This window comes from Trachurus japonicus, chromosome 3 (assembly GCF_045865225.1).
Source record: "Trachurus japonicus isolate A0001 chromosome 3, Traja_1.0".
NCBI classification, from domain to species: domain Eukaryota; kingdom Metazoa; phylum Chordata; class Actinopteri; order Carangiformes; family Carangidae; genus Trachurus; species Trachurus japonicus.
The window spans coordinates 39389285-39400551 of record NC_140909.1 but is presented as its reverse complement, the minus strand read 5'-3'; the positions used below and the strand labels follow the sequence as shown (position 1 = coordinate 39400551).

Here is an 11267-nt window from a genome sequence, read left to right as displayed (position 1 = left end):
CAGTGTGTGCTGCTCAGGCTCCAGAGATACGGCATAACTCTCAAGGAGACACAGAGATCCCAGTGGCTGACACATTGTCAAGAAAATCCATGGATGACGAGAATAGCTCACTAGCTGAGGCCATGGAGACCCAAGTACACAATATCACCAGGACAGCACTGGTGAGTGCAGACAGGCCAGATGACATCAAGACACACAGCTCAGCCTCATTCAAGAGACAAGCTTGACTGAATGACATACTTCATTTATATTATGTTTATATAAATCACACAAGAGAAAACATCACAAGAGTTTATTATTATGTGTGATCCCATACCATGTCCAAGCTGTCCAATCTGTTACAGTCCCAGGGCACCACAGGTAATATCACATAATTCATTTTCAACTCTTAATTAGAAATCCTCAAGCAAGTGAAAACAAAAAGTAAGCAAACTGGAGCAAGCTCCACCCACCACACATTGACTCTTCGTGTCCTGCGCAGGAGGCCGGTGGTTGGAGTGGCTCATCCACCCGCCTCCAAACCAGTGATGACAGCTAAAATGAACAGAGCAGCTCTGCCCTGTTATTATGTTGACAACCTCTGGAACCTTGGCTTAATGAGAAATTCAAAACCTGTGTTTATGATGCAGTAATCATATAACAGGCTAATGCTGAATAATGGGCCGTGTTTTACAAGGCAGACAGGGTTATTAAAGAATGACTGGATAACACAGTGTGTGTATGTATCATGTCAGAGGGAAATCCCACAAACTACATTTATTTTAGTATCATTACATAAAAATATGAACTGTTGATTTTTTTGATATTTGATGATGAGAACAGCAGAGACTGCAGGTGCCCACATAGCAAAAGGAGTCCGCCGCGGACCCGCCGCGGATGTAGCGCGGCTTCCGGAACGGACCCGCGAAACGGACCCGTATCGGAGTCCACTTGCACTCCGTGACGGATCCGCTACGAAGGCGGATCGCGGACCCGTCCTGGATCCGCGCTGCATCCGGTCCGCATCCGCGATTTAAATCATACCTCCGTGGCGGGTCCGTGCGGGGCCCGCAAATCCGCCGCGGATCCGCAACGGACTCATAATAACCCTCTGGCCCGGATCCGTTTGGGACCCGCAACGGATTTATAAAATACCTCTGGCCCGGGTCCGTTCGGGACCCGCAAATCCGCCGCGGATCCGCAACGGACGCAAAAAAAACCTCTGGCCCGGGTCCGTTTTGGACCCGTTCATCATTTTCAAAATCTCCATAAAATAGCTTAAACTAAAACTATAACTATGCCTAGCCTAGACTTCTACACCAAGCTTAAATCTGCATTGCCTTGCATTTTTAACCCAACACTATTGTCAATATACAGAAAAGGTTCAAGTCAAGACATCAATTTACTGTACAAAATGAGGCTACAACTTCAATGAAATGTGAAGCTAAAATATCAGAAAATGAATAACTGGTGAACGACAAGAAGTTCAATACAAATATTGTTTATTCTTTTGAAGTACATGCTACTGGGGTTCTCGCGTGGATGGAGGCGGGACACGTCTCCTCGCTGCACAATCTGCCGCAAGGTGGATGGCGTGTTTGGTCACCTCGTCATCTGTGGCTGACCTGTCACTATATTTTTTCTTACAGCACCTGTAATCAAACAGACAGATATATAGGGAGTCAAGGTCATACCATGTTTAATTTCGAGCAAAAAGAAAAAAAGACATCAAACGTTAAAAAAAAAACAAAAAAAAACAGCTGATCGCTTATGTGACAGGGTGAGGGTAAATAAACACAGCTGATGTGAGCACAGACCTGTCAAAATGCCCTGTCCTGCGTCAGGTGTGCTGCACAGCGTCAGGTGTAGCATATGAACGCAGCTAAAAGCGACCGGTGCCTCTCACGGTGACCAAGCTCAGATAAATACATTGGATCAGATGTAGTTTATCACGTGTCCTCCCGCATAAAGCCGCAATATACCGGAGCTCCTAAAAAAAACAAAAAAAAAAACCGCTACGTGCGGCGGAGCTGAAAACAGCTGAGTTCTCCTCTACTACAGCTGAACAACTGACATGTGGTCAAGACGTACAGAGACCCGTCACAGTGTCACCTAAACTTCAACCTCAGACTGTCTGCTTCTCAGATGATCACACAGGGAGAGCATGAATGTGTGATGAGTTGTGTTACAGAGTCCTGTATCAATGTTTAGGCTTATTCGTCAGTGCTTTATGTTGTCATGATAATTAATAGGCCTATATGCTGAGAAATAAGATTGTAAATAAAACAAATCCTACAGGGAAGACCAATTTATGTTTAACGAATCAAATATTGTTTTGGTCATAGTAACTGATAATAAATAGGCTATGTTTAATTCTCTCTCTCACACTTTGAGAGTTTGCGGTGCTGACGAATGTAGTCCGGTTAGTTGGCTGGGGTCACAAAAATAAAGCGTTTTACTTCTCAAAACAATATGCGTTCAAAAGAGTGATACATTTGCATCACAAAACCGTTGTCCACAAAAAAGTCTGACCTCACAATCGCTTGCTGCTATTTTCTCTCCCTCCGTATCACTGCGCGCTGCCGCCTGTAGACGGCTGTGCGCATTTCCATCAGCTGTTTCATGGAGTTTATTGCTCAGATAGTTCACGTAAACATATCTGATTATGACACAAGTGATGAAGCCATCCCTTGTTTTAGCACAGAGCCAAGGGGAGACCTTTATGAACCTAATGTGATGCTGAACCTCATCAGATGGAGTTAGAACGGGCAGACACAGAGAGGAGGGACAGGGAAGCAACAAGCTGAAGTTAGACCACAGCTGCAGCTGTGACAGACAGGGTGACCGGGTGATGATCAGTAATGCAGCGCAGTCTGTGATGGAAGATCAGCCCGACAAATGTACACACACTATCAGGACGATTATTTTTTCTTGCCGTTATCAAATAGCGAGCCTACACACCAGCCACGTCCACTCTGTTAGCTGGCTCAGCTGACCGGTGGTCAGATGGTGGTTAGATCTTCACATGTTGAACAAAGTGCATCCAAACGCCAGGTTAAAGAAAGAGCGAGGATCCTCTGACAGCTGCAGGTGAGCTACACGTCAGCTGGCTGCAGAGGAGTGCTGTTCTTTTTTTTTTTTTCCAGCAGCACCATCCTTGGAGGTGATGCACGCTGTCTGTCTGTATATTTGTTGGTCTGATCTTCCACCATGGACTGCGCTGCAACGATCACTCTTCTCTGCTCTAACCTCTTTCCTACAGTCTATGGAACTCCATCTGATGAGGTTCAGCATCACATCAGGTTCATAAAGCTCTCCCTTTAGCTCTGTGCTAAAACAAGTAGATAGATATCAAAAGACCCGAACTATCCCTTTAATGAAAAATAAACACACACTTTGATATTAAGATCACTACCATATTATCCTACAACTTAGCTGACTGTAAAGTAATTACAATGAGTAGATGTTTTAAAGTTTATATAAAATACGAAAGATAACATCTCAACATACTAAACCTAAGTAATACTTACCACATACTCTCTCAATAGATTCTCCGGGTCCTCATTCAGGTAAACGCAGAGGGTCTTTAGGACGCATTCTCTTCCCAGATCCACGTCGTCATCCTACGGCAGAAAAGCAGAGGCACAAGTTATGTTGTTTGAGTTCATGTCTGTGAAAATTCTCATTTGTCCTGGTAAAAGGCATTTTTGTCTTGAAGACAATCAGTTGTTACACCCCCAACCCAGAGAATATATTTACTTCATCCATTGGTGCAATGATGCCCCCTATTTCTTTTTCATTACTGAGTAATTGTTTAAAAATAATGTACATAAATGAAAAAAAACAATAAACTCAGAAAACAACAAATGATTTAGTACTAATACTCACCACTACTGCAGAGCCTTTGACACAGCACCCTGAGACATGTCAAATATTGCACAGCAACTGAACACCCTTTACACTGCCACATTCACTAGAGAAAGAAAGACAAATGGAAATTGGTTTAGTTTGTGGTGCCATATTATTTTGTGTTGTAATGAAGACTGATTATTAGACATATCTCTCCAAAATAGTTTCAACAAAAAAAATGAACATTAGAATCTTAAAGGCAATAGGACTTGCAGTAATAATCTTTACTCACAATATTAAAAAAGGAATAATATCATAAAAGAAGGTCAGACAACAAATGTAGCCTACAGGGACATCGATCTGCATCACCTGTTACAACAGAGCTGCGCAAAAGAGAAAAAGTGATCGCCCCCGAGAGCATTGTAATCATATCGGTTAACAAGCGTTGGTTATCATCAGTCAGGAAAAAAATTCAAAATGTGCATCCCTAAAACCAACAAAAGCAATTGAATAGTAGGCTAATACTCACCACTACACAGCAGCACCCAGAGACATGTCAAATATTGGCCTAGCTGGAGGATTATCTACACAGTAAAAATAGAAAAAATGTTGAAAAAAAGTCAAGTATGTGGGTGTGTAGACAACATAAACTCAAGGCAGGACATTAGAAGACACAAAATAGCTAACTTTAGTTGACTTAAGCTTAGCAAAAATGACAGCCCTCATTATTTAAAAAAAAAAGTAAAAAAAAAAAAAAAAAAAGAAAAGCTGTGTGCCCGCCCCTCCTCCCCAGCGAATTAAACATAGCCTATTTATGACCAAAACAATATCTGATTATATTTGATTCATTAAACACAAATTATTGGTCTTTCCTGCTTGATTTACAATCTTGTTTCTCAGCATATATTAATCATCATAAAGCACTGACAAGCTTAAACATTAATATTGCCAGTGTGCATGGCATGTGTGAGTGTGTTTGTACTACTGCTGTAACTTGTGAATTTCCCCGTCGTGGGATAAAGGCAGAGGGAGTGCTGTTGTAGCCTACTGTATATCAGCACGGGTGTGCGGCCTCGTACCTATGACCTTCTCACACCCGTGCTGATATACAGTACAACAGCGCCGTTAGCCGCTCGGCTAGCGAAAAGTCACGGAGAATTAAGACATGAGGAGCAAAGAGAGGCTTAAAAAAGTCATTCTAAACTCCGTACCGTTGGAGTTGGTTGCCTTCTTCATAAACATTACGGTGTTTTTTATTTTTTAAATAAAAGCCGAGCGGCTAACTAGCCGTTAGCGGCTAACTAGCCGGCTAACTAGCCGCTAACGGCTAGTTAGTTTTAAAGAAAAGAAAATAATTATTTAAAAAAAAAAAAAAAAACACCGTAATGTGTATGAAGAGGGCGACTCGTAATTATTGGGAGTCGGAACACCGGGCATAGCCTACTTAAATCGAGGAAATGGGAGGTCGAGGTCGGAGAAATAGCAGCTAAGTTACATAAGTTACCGCTAGCATAGGCTAACGTTACACAGCATAACAGCTGCGATACATTAAAACAGATAACCATAACGTTACCAAATAACAATGTGTGTTTTTTTAGTCACACAACCACAACATATTCTCCCGAAATTGCTATCCCATTTTAAAACAAAATAGCTACAGACGTGCATCATCACATCTCAGCTAGAAGCTAACCTAGCCTGTTGCACAAAACTACAAAAGTTCTAACAGTGCTAATATCAAACAACGTCATTACAAGCATTAATATACATGACGATTAAAAACACAAAGGCCAGTGTTTACTGTGAATGTCGCAATACATCAATAAATCAATAAACTTACTAGAGGCTTCAGCACAACCGTGTCCCAGCAAAGAAAGATGACTCCTCTAGTCTCGGCTCGGTGTGGACTACTGTGTTCGACCGTTACAGTAAAGGCGCGTCCGTGTCCACACGTCCGACACGGGTCCGTTCGGGATCCGCTGTTTGACGGTAGAATAACGGCTCTGCCTGGAGGCGGGGCTGATCCTCTAGGCGGCGGCCAAACGAGTGTGACAGTCACGCGGGTTTGGTGACTTGAATGCGGATCCGCGTCGGAGTCTCCTGCTGTGTGGGTGACGTCACCACATCTGAGCCACTGAGGTTCCTGATCCTATAACTGGTCCACTGCTCCAGTGAGGTTCTGACATATGTATCCCTTATCTGGCACTCATCTGTGTGCACTTTGTCTTGATTGACACTTATAGTGCTGTGATGTGGGGTCCCACAGGGATCCATTCTGGGACCCCCGGCAAAAGCATTCAAAAGCAACCTTGGCTGGATTCAGATTTAAATTTATGCAGACATATCAAACCAGTGACTTCTTCTGCCTCCTGTCATTAAAAAACACTGCAGTCAGAGGAATAATGTCAAAATAAGACCCTGAAAGTCTCACCCAGGGCTTTATATCCAGTAGATTATATTACTATGATGTCTGTATGAAGGCCTTTCAGAACACGCTGTTTCATAACTTCAACTGCTGATAAAAACTGTAACCATGTTACTCCACTGCACCATCTGACCTGGTTTGTCTCAGATGAAAGTTGTCAATTGTGAAATCAAAAGAATGGATTCAGCACATCAGTTTAATGCAGCCTGCGTCAGAGTTATGACAGGAATGCAATGAAGTGATGGCAAAAAACAAGAGAAAAGTCAACTTTGACTGAGAAAGTTAAAAGGTTACTTATTAAATGTGAACGCCTCAGATGGCCTGTATAATCACCTGAATAGAGATTGGCTCCACGAGTCAAAATGTGGGAAAGTGACCTCCTTGTCTGGTTCTAATCCTTGAAATCATGAATTACTTACAGCACAGCACAGAGCTGCTGTCACATAATGAACTGAAGCTCTGCTTTATCAGAGGAGCAGAAATATAGTGAAATCCTCAACAGCAGAGGAGATTATTTCCTCTCTTCTCCTCTGGTTCAAGGCGTCTAGTCCTCTTACAGTCTCTCCCTCGCTCTCTCTTTCCTCTTTTACCTTCACTTTACCCCCACCCTCTAGCCCCCGATGTCTCGATGCACGTCTATTCTTGACATGGTGGCATTAGATGAATATCTGGTCTTTCTTTGCTCCTGAACTTCATGGCTTTGCCTTCAACTCAGAAAAAAATGTAGCTTGTAACTTCAGATTTTAGTTTGAAGGTGAACAAAGGTCACAGAGAAGTTTTTGGAGAAAGCAGTGGATGTATTTCAGATTTCTGGACATTTCTCATGGGGAGGCAGTAGCTGTGTTGAGGCCAACTCTGCAGGAGGATGTGGCAGAACGTTTGAGGAGCAACAGAGATATGATGGCTGTTCACTACTGTTCTGGTTGTTCCTTCGGCCCCATGTCTTCTCACTCCTCTGTGATGTCACAGGGGCTATTATAACTGCCCCATGTCTCCTGCCTCTGTGAGTGATTCGAGATTTGTGGAACTTAAAGGAATAGTTCACCAAAAAATGAAATTCAGTCATGGGCAATTTTGTTTTCGAAGACAATGAGAAGGGAGCAGTAGCTCAAAAGCTCCCAGGTGTGTAGAACAGCAAAAAGGAATTATTAATAACACTATAGCAAGAGGCACACAGGAATAACTTTTCTACTTATTTATGCATAGGCTACCATTAGTGCAGTCTTTTAAATCCATCTGCATAATGTTTAGCATCTGTACTGAGAGACTGTGTGAGTCACACACACACACACACACACACACAGCAAGAGAGAGAGGGAGCGTCAGCTGTCACTTTGTCACTCTCAGTGTAAGCATGGCCCAGTAAAATAAAACAACTTCATCAGTCCAGTCAGTTTGCCACCTTTTGGTGCGGGTCATGTTATTAATTATCTGACTTATATTATCCTTTTTTTTTCTTTCTCCATCGCGCGGTACGTCTTCACGTTTACCTCCACAACCATAGACTTAGCCTACAGTGTGGGGTGAGATCGACGTAACGTAACATGTGGGCACCTTATCTCTCATGTTACTCACTTAGTTTCATATTAAGACAGGTGCCTCAGATCAGAGCCAATACCGCCGCGGTCTCGCGGGTCAGACAGTTGCCGCCTATGGCTGGTTTAACGTGTGTCTTTTACAATAAAAGCTCAATAAAAAACAAACAAAAAACATATTAAGTTTGCCGTGCTTAATTCCAATGTGCAATTTCCTAGTATCGATTTAATCGATTTTTTCCCATTTTAAAGGTGTACAGAAATGGCTGTTTGTCCTGTTTGTCGCGCCGAGTTGTCACGAACTGCAACACGAGTTTACCCAAGTAAGGAAAACGAATTTGATTGGTCGTTATCGAGCGGGCGGGATATTCAAAGTTTGGGGCGAGACCGAGCTCCGTGTGTGTGTGCGTGTCTCAGACGTTTGAATGACGGATTACGGATCCAATATCAGTGGCTGGTGAATCGTGTACAGGCTGACGTATAATCCATGCGCCTGCATTATCCAATGCGGAAAAAAAAATACACACTTTCATCCTGGATTTACTCAAAAATAGAATTTTGCACAAAGTTTGGCGTACATCGTCTGATAGATGAGTTATTACACTAATTTTATGACCCAGAGTGGGTTTAAATTCAATTTTCTTTTCTGTACACCTTTAAACGATTTTAGATCGATCCATGTCGCCAGGGTGGCCAACTTGCCGAGCACAGATCGATCCAGTTGGATCGTAGGAATATAAATCGATTCATCGATTTGTAGATGAATCGTTACACCCCTACTAAACAGTCCTGTATTGAATTTGCTTGGGCCACGCGTGTGAACGTCAGAGTGCAATACAGGACTGTTTAGGTTGTAAAAATGTCCTAAATGACGTTGTTTTGAGTAAACTCTGGACTTTATCCCTTCAGGACACTTGGATTGCAGCAGATGAGCAGTATGGATGAATATTACAAGGTTTTTGTGTAGTTTTATGGACTTTTTGTGTCAGGCGCTGTTGACTCTCACAGTATAAGGATTTTGTTGGACTACGAACTGGCCTGGTCTCCAGATGCACTTTGAGGAAGAAAAAACTACTCTTATGCCCTATTCGCACGGGATTAGTATTACCTGGGGACCTTTGGTAATTTTTAATAATTGTGGAGGACGTCTGTGATCTTAATCCCGTGCGAATGCGCCATGTCAGTAAAAAAGTAAGTAAAAATTCCCCCGCAAATTACCTACTATATTTCACCAAAGACCGACGTCCTGTGGTAAAACTAGTCCCGTGCGAATCTGCATCTCAGTAATTGAGGGGCATTTTTTGTTCTTCCCTGGTTGAAACCATACTGTACGGGTTGAAACATGGAGGCTGCGGTGGAAATTATGAGCGGCATTTTCAAAGGCGTTTTAGGTGCAAACACGGGCCATTTGAATAACAGCTCAGATCCATAAAAAGAGCAAAATTTAGGAGGATATTGAGATGGATGACGGCGGCTTTCAACAGGTTTAATACAAATGCCGTGATGGCCCATTATTGTCACGTTGCTGCTTTGACATTTTATTTACATTTGCTTCGCACATGGGTGTGACAGCAGCGGATGTTACGACATGCACAGCTTTGACGTCATATCGGAGCCTTAATGTCAGTAAATTCGAGTAAAAATACAGACTTCACTTATCCCGTGTGAATGCACTGCAAGAAACACAGACGTGGGGGGGTAATTTACAAATCACCAGACGTCCCCAGGTAATACTAATCCCGTGCGAATAGGGCTTTAGTATTCATCAGCTTGAGGGTGAATCACTAATGACTGAATTTCATTTTTTGGTGAACTATTCCTTTAATCTTGGCTCTGTTTTTTTTTTTTTTTTTCAAAACAGTTTTAGGGATGTTAGGATTACCTTATTCAGACAATTTAATTTAGTAGTCTCCAATGTGCAGACATTTGATAGAAAAGGTTTCCTGCTTACCCTTCGTTTAGCCGGCTTTGAATTGTCTGAAAAAAGTTTTCCTTCGATCCACTCTGGTGGTCCTCAGTCAGACACAGTCTCAGAGTCAACCAATCCGGGTCACGGCACCATTTGTTAGTCCCGATTCTTTGTATTGGAAGCCCAAGAACAAACCAGAGAAGTCTTTCGTACAAAAGTAGTAGAGTTTACTCAGGTCACAGATAAAGTACATCAGCACTGGACTCAGAGTGACAGAGCTCTCGCAGGATCTCGGTCAGGAGTGAGTCCAGATTTCAGGAAATGGGTCACATTTATCTTCTTGGGCTGGGCCTGCCCCGTACAGAGGTTGGATGTTCTCAGCATGTTCTCAGAATATGATAAGCAACATGATGTGTGTGTTGTTGTTCAGGCGTGTATCTAATGCAACAGACCTAACTGACAGACTAAGAGAGCTCAGCAGTTACATTATGTCCTTGTTTATCAGGCTAGAGTCACACTATCTGGCTTCATGTTCACACACATCAGGTTATGTGCGTTCAAGTACTAGAATAGAATACATGATATCTCAAAACATACATCACGTCATTGAAGTATAAAAACAAAGTACATAACGCCCCAGAACATATCCAATGGTAACAATTCTCAACAGTCCTTGATGGTATATTTCCCATCCAGACTTTGGGACTTTTTCTCCACACTCTGTCTGACTCTGCCTGTTGGGGTGTTTTGACACAGCGTTCACCTCTCCTTCTGTGGATGTACTGTGGTTGAACCCTGTATCTTTGGAGGTAGAGCGTCGGGCCTGTTCTTGTGTCTGCATGATGATCACTAGTGTTGCTATAATATGACACAGAGCTTCAAACAGGTGTGTTCATGTTTATTTTCTCCCTCCTTTGTGTCAGCACGTTACAACATGTGAATTGTTTCATTGAAGCCCACCATAAGTTCAGCTCAGGTTCAACCAAACTGTGCTTCAAGCTTACAATGTTGCTGATGAATGAATTCCTTTTTTTCTTAGAATAATGTGAATAACACTGTACATCATCAAAGTTTCCAACTTTCTTCCACTGACTAAATGCACTGTTTCAAAAGTTCAGGATATAAGCACTCCCACATGCTCTGCCATGGAGCCATTTATACAACTTGTTATGGTGCATCAATCATGACTTTGCATCAGAATCTTTACGTATTTAAATCCAGTCATCCAGCCTGTCATCTTAAACTGTGTATTTAAAGGACAATTCCAGGCGAATTCAACTCGGGGGTGTATTTTCCTATCATTTTAGATCTAAAAGAATGAATCTGAAGATTTTCAGTTTAATCGCTCCTGTTTTGCGGTAGCTGCGTCTGTCCCCGCATCGCCATGGCAGCAATGAATGGGAGTGGATGTAAGTTCCGCTGTTTAGGCTGTTTACAGCCCTCAAAGCCGCAATTTTTTTCCACAGACAGCATCAGATGGCTACTCAAACATGCACCGAGAAGTTTATTTACTTCAAGCAAGCCGACATGTTTGTAAACTAGATCTAATTCAAAGTCTCCCAGAGTCTCG

General features: G+C 42.5%; 1 long non-coding RNA gene across 1 annotated transcript; it reads right to left on the bottom strand.

Annotated features, from left to right (window-relative positions):
• Positions 1-1496: 1496 nt before the first annotated feature.
• Positions 1497-5871, bottom strand: LOC146990385 (uncharacterized). The gene is made up of 5 exons (XR_015035665.1): positions 5669-5871; positions 4358-4412; positions 3868-3952; positions 3510-3602; positions 1497-1631 (listed from the first exon to the last, which is right to left on the bottom strand). It is a non-coding gene; the product is annotated as an uncharacterized LOC146990385 (long non-coding RNA).
• Positions 5872-11267: the final 5396 nt, after the last annotated feature.